The sequence below is a fragment of the Megalops cyprinoides genome, chromosome 3 (assembly GCF_013368585.1).
Source record: "Megalops cyprinoides isolate fMegCyp1 chromosome 3, fMegCyp1.pri, whole genome shotgun sequence".
Taxonomy (NCBI): domain Eukaryota; kingdom Metazoa; phylum Chordata; class Actinopteri; order Elopiformes; family Megalopidae; genus Megalops; species Megalops cyprinoides.
Window position 1 is genome coordinate 31,285,071 of NC_050585.1, and position 7,244 is coordinate 31,292,314.

Here is a 7,244-nt window from a genome sequence, read left to right on the forward strand (position 1 = left end):
AGAGAGAACGCACACACTTGAGAGAAAGAGGATGTCCCTTTCAGCAACTCCCGGGAGCCTCAGGCTCCACTGACTAATTGACCTGTAATCTGCAATAAAAGCAAGGCACCTGGAAACGGGGTGCGCCGTCGGCTACCGCCAGTCCGCAGCCATTGTAGACAGTTTAGCGGGTGAAAGGAAAGAAGAAATAACGAGGAAGAGAGAGGGCAGAGGGAGCGAGAGCGTTTCTCCACATGCTGCAGCTGCTGTGCACCGTAGAAAGTGTGAGCCAATTGGGCGCAGCCTTGCAGGCGGGCAGGGCGGGCAGGGCGGGCAGCCAACCAATGGGGAGGAGCGTTACGTATTGATCTTTTTAGATTGTCCCCACTCCCCCCCCCCCACCACTCTCTCACCTCCTTTCCCTGGCAGACTGTCTCATCGCTGTGCCACCGCACAGATAAAAAGAAAAAAAAAGAAAGAAAGAAACGCATTTCGGCTCTGTCTCCCGCCTGCCCTGCGCATTAAGTGAAGTATGTGTGCTACCCGTTCGGCAGTGAGGAGTTTCACTGCAGACAGCGCGTTACTGAAGACGGACGGGGCTACAGGGATGGAGGGATAGAGGGAGGAAAGGAGGGCAGGGACTATTCCAGAGGAGCACTCTGAGGGGAGGAAAGTATGACTGGGATTGAACGGGTAATGGGCAGAGGTGAGGGAGGTGACCCTGACCGGAGGAGAGTGACTCAGGGAATAACAGACTTGATGACAGGAAGTCGAGACAGAAACGCAGGCATAATTGGTTATGGTTAGAATGATGTATTCTATTAATAAACACTGGAAAATTAGCCTCGTCATTCAGGCAGCAGAAAGTGAAACGAGGTTAACAAACGAGATGGAAACATGAAAAATAATGAACACGGGCTCAGAGATGGAAAGACCAGAGGACGTGAAGTTGCGAAGCAGGGAGAAAGAGGAGGAGACAGAGGCAGGGACAGACATCAGCCGGTCCCTGCATTTCAAAGCCACGGCCACAGACACAGAGGCAGTGGATTGGGAGGGGGTGCAGACAGCAGAAGCACACTGCGGTGGAGAGGTTGACGGGGGAGAAGAGAGAGAGTGACAGACAGAGGGAGAGAGGGAGATTAATGAACCAACTTTCAAACAGCAGAACAAAAGTACATGCTCATCCTACAGGAGATGGCAAACTTGCTTGGCTGCATATGCTGGCCTCTACCTCCACCTCCTCTGGCCTACTAATCGATGGAGGATTTCCCCCAGGGAGAACACTGTGTTCCTACAAGCACAGTCTTTGCATCTCCTGCCTCCAGCTAGCGGTCTCACACATACACACACTTAATATGCACTCACACACACACATGCGCACATACGCATTCACACAGGCATGCATATCACACACACATTCAGAGACACACAAAGACACTCAAACACAAACAAACTGACATATTTAAGCCACTTCTAATCTAAAGAGTAAAATACATCATTATTTACTGCAAGCAATGAAAAATACTGAAAAAAATAAAGACCAGAATCAGATTGGGGCCAAGAAAAAACTGTCTTCTGCATGAGACAAAATAAAAGCAAGACAAATATAGATCACAGCATGTTATCTGAGTGTGCTAGCAAGAACGTCATTCCACCCCCTACTGTCAACGTTAATTTCCCCAAATCAAAGCCAAGCACGTATATTACACCCCGCGGCTCCATCACAGGACTGACTCGGCCAGTGACTCTGCCACTGCTCTGGTCAGTTCTATAGTTAAAGAAGAGGCCAACCTGTGCCTGGTGGACGAGGCCCTGCTCACGGTGCAGGCTGATTGGTGGCCACGACGTCGCAACAGGTGTCGGGGAGAGCGGGAAGCGCCGGTGTGGCGGGGGTGGGGGGTCTGGCAGAGAGGACGGACTCCGGTAAATAACAGGAGACGAGAAGCATGGAGCGCTATGTTCTGCGCAGCCCTGCTCTCCCGTGGGAGCGCGTGTCATGTGCGTTTGCGTGCGCGATGTCTGCGCGTGTGCGCGTGTGTGCATGCGCACGGCCTGCTCCCTCGTGTGCTTTTATGGCTTCCTCCTGTACGGTTGCGCAAGCATCCCGGTGAGGAGCCGCTATCGCTGCATTGCTTCCGCACGCTGCGGTTTTGCAGAGACCATGATCATAAGGCAGGAAGAACTGCACACAATCCAAACACAGACCGCTTGGCATTTGCTTGGAAAAATAAACTGGAAAAATAACACTACCACCCAGTCTGGAGACCCAAAAATACACACACGCAACTCCAGCCAACTGGGGCGTAGGTGAGCGTTGATGTGTTACAACAAGCGTGGTCATGATCATCTTCAACAAACTGAAATACCGCAATACTTCCTCCCACAGCTTACACTTACAATAGCAATGTCACAATACCTGACACAAACAGGGGAAGGAATGAGAGAGTGATAAGAGCACAGCAAGGTATATTCTAACATATACAGACCTTACCATTACAGCAGCTACATCTACACATTGTGGAAAATTGCCTTCATTATGCTCAGTACCTGAGGGAAAGATATGTTTCTACATCCATCTGTTTCTAGATCCATCTCAGCTTTTACCTGCTGCAGCATGCTCTCATACAAGCTTAACTAGGAGGATGGAAAGAGGGCAGTGTGCCGTCTGCTGCGAGGAGCTGCTCAGAGCAGCACTGCGGCTGTGTGAAAAACCTGGAGGGGCTCTGTGAGCCGCGGGACAGGAGCTAGGCTGCAGTGAGTAAAGCCCCGCTGTCAGCAGGTAGAGGTCAGGTGAGAGGGAGCCGGCTCCAGCACACTGCGCTCCTCAGCAGCACACAGTCACCTTCACACCACAGAGAGCTGAGTCTGCAGGCTCCCCCACAGAGCCACCGCACCCTGCTCACACAGCCCTGACACACTGCGCCCCACACACACACTGCACCTCACACACTGCGCCTCTCACACACACTGCACCGCGCACACACACACTGCACCACACACACTGCGCCTCTCATTCACACTGCACCGCACACACACACACTGCACCTCACACACTGCGCCTCTCACACACACTGCACCGCGCACACACACACTGCACCACACACACTGCGCCTCTCATTCACACTGCACCGCACACACACACACTGCACCTCACACACTGCGCCTCTCACACACACTGCACCGCGCACACACACACTGCACCACACACACTGCGCCTCTCATTCACACTGCACCGCACACACACACACTGCACCTCACACACTGCGCCTCTCACACACACTGCACCGCACACACACACACTGCACCACACACACTGCGCCTCTCACATACACGCACACACACACTGCACCGCGCACACACACACTGCACCTCACACACTGCGCCTCTCACACACACTGCACCACACACACTGCGCCTCTCACATACACTGCACCGCGCACACACACACTGCACCTCACACACTGCGCCTCTCACACACACTGCACCACACACACACACTGCACCACACACACTGCGCCTCTCACATACACGCACACACACACTGCACCGCACACACACTGCACCACTCTCACTGCGCCTCTCACATACACGCACACACACACACACACACTGCACCGTACGCACACACACTGCGCCACACACACACACACACTGCACCGCACACACACACACACTGCACCGCACACACACACACACACACACACAAACACTGCACCTCACACGCACACACACACTGCACCTCACACGCACACACACTACATCTCACACACACTCCACCGCACACACACACACACACACACTGTGCCTCACACACACACACTGCACCACACACACTGCGCCTCTCACATACACGCACACACACACACTGCACCGCACACACACACACTGCACCGTACGCACACACACTGCGCCACACACACACACACACTGCACCACATACACTGCACCGCGCACACACTGCACCGCGCACACACTGCACCGCACACACACACACACACACACACACACACACAAACATTGCACCGCACACACAGACTGCACCTCACACACAGACACAAACATGCACACACTAACCAATACACTGCACCTCCCACACATCCACCAACACACTGCACCTCTTATACAAACATACACTCACACACACCCACTCTCACACTGCACACATATTCACAACACAAAATCACACTGCATCTCACACACACACTCAAAAACACAAGCACTGTCAAAAACACATATAGACACACATACACAATAAAAGAGACACACTGTACACTCTCACAAAACACATAAATGTACAAACAGACACAGAATTGTTTGAGAATATACCGCAAATCAACTTTCACCCAAGCCTAAAACTCAGAAGTTGAAAGTCTTTGCCACAAAAGTGGCACAGCTCATTTTAGGATTTCGTTATGTAATGAAGCGCCTGCTAGTCTCAGATGTTGTAGTTTATTTACTCATCTTTTTCTTGTTTTGAAAAAGAGTTTGAAAAATGTATTTCATAGTGCTAACGGATGTCGCTTTATAATTCAGACAGATGCATTCATGTCAATCACCACAGCAGACATCTGAGGTGAGGTTCTCTTCGGACTGGCGTTAGTGATTTACTGCTGACAGTTATCCTTCAAACCTTTGCTTTGCATTAAAGCTTTACGCCTGACAAGCTGATACAAAAACAGCAGGAAGAAGTGCACATAAAGTAAAAAAAATAAACTTTTAAAATAGCTGTTTTCACTGTTCATTAAAGAATAAATTAGCAACTCAATGCTTCTCGAAGAGGAGTTGTTGAGAGAAAAAAAAACATTCAATTTCATGCATTTGCAGCTCAGCGGTGTGGCTCAGTCCCTCTACGTTCAACGAACAGGACAAGAGTTTCCCTACGGTCCCTCACACGGCACAAGACCAGAGCAGACTGCCTTTTCTGAGCACAAGGCAGAGAGAAAGAGAAAAACAACTCTGTAGGAGGAGAAAGGCCTTTCAAAGAGAGAGTACAGAGCGAGTGAAACATCTCAATCCAGTGCTTTTAAAACACAAGCATCTTTAAAAATAATACTTCTTCGGTAAATAGCTGGCTAGCCCACATCACACAAGGACTCCATTAGGAGTTTTCCCCACTGTCAGGTCCCACACGGCCATTACACAGAGAGAAAGCATGTCCCTCTACAGCACAGATGTACGTCAGCACCCAAAAGGCTCGTAACGCTAGACGATCCTGTGTCCTCTCCCACAGAAAAATACTGAGTAAAAACAAACAAATTGGGAAAGTGGGGAAAGGAGGGCAGAGAATGAGGGGGGGACGATAAAGGGGCAAATTGCTCTAGTGAATGAAACTGAAAAGGGAAATGAAAGGGGGGATCCAAAGCAACACAATGAGAAGTGAAAGCTAACAGGTGGAGAAAGGGGCATTATTTGTTCAGCCCTTTATTAACTCATCAAACTCTCAAACATTCAGACAATACAAAGAAGTACACACAAAAAACACATGCCTTAATGTGCACAAAAAACAACCTTATGATGAGGTACTGCCAATCACACCAGTGTACAGCTAATGTTTGTAGGCTGTAGAGTTTGTAAGCAATATAAAAGACAATTACATGATACTACAGGAGAAAACTCCAGTTTGTAAACCTCTTGTAAAGCCTTAATAAACAGCTGGCAGGCTGGTTATTAACATGTTTTTATGCCCTAAGGTAAAGACCTACCAAGGAGTCAGTGTGTCTTCCCTTACACTCCAAATACCTGTAGTTGCATATGCACACAAAGTATGGCATTAGTTGATTATTATTCTTTTATTATAGATTATTACTCTTGTTGAATCAACAACAGCCTGAATTGTGTTTTATTCATTATTTACATTTAAAAAGTACAATGTTGCATTTAGACAACAGCTTACAAAAACTCACTGCTTCAAACATAATGGTGGCACTGGTGTCATATTTCTTGGTAGTGGAGGGGGGGAAATGAGGACATTCCTGTATGTACAGTAACCTTGCCTAACTGTATCCACTGTTATCATGGAGTCAAAAAAACAAGCCAGACAGGTACAAAGTCTACACAGCCACAGAGTCTGACAGAAAGCCAATCTGCAGTGCAGGGTAATGAAGCAAAAACTACAGCACTTATACCAAAAGCAGCTATCACTGGATGGAAGAGGGCCAGCAAAAAAAAAATCACTTACATTATAGACCTGTACCTACATTTTAACACTCTGTAGCTTACATATAATGACACTTGGAAGTCCCACTCTACATTGAACCACCTTTTTAATCTTAATCAGAGAAAAGCCACAAATTGCAAAATACAAGTTCTGATGTAGACAGCAGACTTTCATGTGTCTTTATGCCGTTTCATTCCAGGCCACTCACCAATCTGACATTGAGACAGAAACAGATTATTATGGCCTGCAGTAGCGACCCTTCGTAATTTTTTTTCTATCATACATATACACACATATACATGTACAAATACTCTGCACAGAAACACCCTTCGTGTGAACATGTTCTCTCCTCCTGTGCACCTGAGCGTGTTCATGCGCGTGCCTCTGTCTACAGCAGTAGTGTTTGCCTCCAGTATCTGTTTGTCTCGCTCTGTTTTTACTGCAGAGCGAGTGAAAGCTGCAGATAAGGGAGGCCACATGCCTCACTTCCCACAGTCACCAGGTAAGACCAGGATAATAACCTCATAAAGCCCACTGGCCCGTGTCTGTGTGTATGTGTGCGTGAAAGACCGTGTGTGTGTGTGTGTGTGTGTGTTTAAAGCCTGCCTGTGTGGACAGCTTGGCTCGCTCTTGCTCAGAATCCTGTGGCAAAGCCTCTACAGTCTGCTCAGCAGCCTCCTCAAGCTTCTTACCTCAGTGCATTTCAGCCTGTGACATGCCCTGTGACCCACTCCACAGCACCACAGTGTGACACACACCATGAGCCCGGACCCCACAGGGCCTGATCAGACAGTCGGTGCCCGTCTCTGCATTAAAGACAGTGATGGGGGGGGACACTGTGCCTCAGAATACGCAATCGAACAGCTTTACCCGGGGGAAACGCCGGAGCGGATCGCTGCTGCTGTCTGCTGGGAAATGTGTCACAGCCACTATCAACCCTCCCTCCTTTCAGTGTTAATGTGAAATCGCTTTACCTGAGTGTGAGTGTGTGTGTGTGTGTGTGTGTATGTGTGTGTATAATTCCTGAGCTGGCAGAAGACTGACAAAAATTCCTCAACAGATATGTAAAGAAAAGAAAAACAAATGTCAAAATCAGGTAATGGTATGA